This window comes from Seriola lalandi, unplaced genomic scaffold (genome assembly GCF_002814215.2).
Source record: "Seriola lalandi dorsalis isolate HSWRI2012SDOR001 ecotype SW California unplaced genomic scaffold, Sedor1 jcf7180002054520, whole genome shotgun sequence".
In the NCBI taxonomy this organism is placed as follows: Eukaryota; Metazoa; Chordata; class Actinopteri; order Carangiformes; family Carangidae; genus Seriola; species Seriola lalandi.
In genome coordinates, this window is record NW_019525073.1 from 222,118 (window position 1) to 222,892 (window position 775).

Here is a 775-nt window from a genome sequence, read left to right on the forward strand (position 1 = left end):
CCCCACAGTAAATTAATTGTAATTCTGCATCTCAACCCTCTTTCTACATTATATAATAAAGAAATATACTGTAGTTGGTTAGTTTTTATCTGTGTGAAGAGAAACATTTAACCCATAGGATTACAAGACAATGCCACATGTTGAATAACAAGACAAGACAGGAAAAAAGTAAACAAGAAATATTCTGATAATACATACAAAGCCAAAACAGAATTTCAGTTATAAAACTATGTATTTCTGTATTCGCAAAATGACATATTTAAGTTCAAAAGAAGAGTTAAAGGAGTTTTTCTCTGAATGATGAATATATAATATATATGTAAGATGAATAAATAATGAATATAAGATCCGTCTTTCATTATGCACCTTTTAATCAAATTATTAATATATTCTTAAATCTGAACCCATAAACCCTCTGTGTCCCTGAAGTCTCACCAGGAAGCAGCCGAGACTGAAAAGTGACTGGTAAATGCATGAAGACATACAAATTCTCTCACACTCTCCTCACCACCCGTCTTCTCCATCTCACCAGAGATGTGTGTCCTTGTCTCTAGGTCTTCACACCAGCCACAGTTGTCAATGTCCCTTGTGGTATCAAGAATGGCAGCGTGTTGACAGGGATCGATTTTAATGTCAGCAGCTTCACGGCATCCTCCTGAGGAAGAAAAAGACATCATTGGTGGAGAGTCGCCGACTGAGGTGCCACTTAGTGAAGACAGAAGAGCTCTAATCTCGAAAATCACATAGTGACAAAGGGGCTTGTTCAAGAGAGTCT

At 36.9% G+C, this 775-nt stretch overlaps 1 long non-coding RNA gene across 1 annotated transcript in view; it reads right to left on the reverse strand.

The window, feature by feature from the left end:
- Positions 1–327: 327 nt before the first annotated feature.
- LOC111660656 (uncharacterized) overlaps positions 328–775 on the reverse strand; it is a 19,131-nt gene continuing 18,683 nt past the window's right edge. The window contains exon 3 of the long non-coding RNA XR_002761170.2: positions 328–655. This is a non-coding gene — a long non-coding RNA (uncharacterized LOC111660656). The remainder of the gene's footprint in view (positions 656–775) is intronic.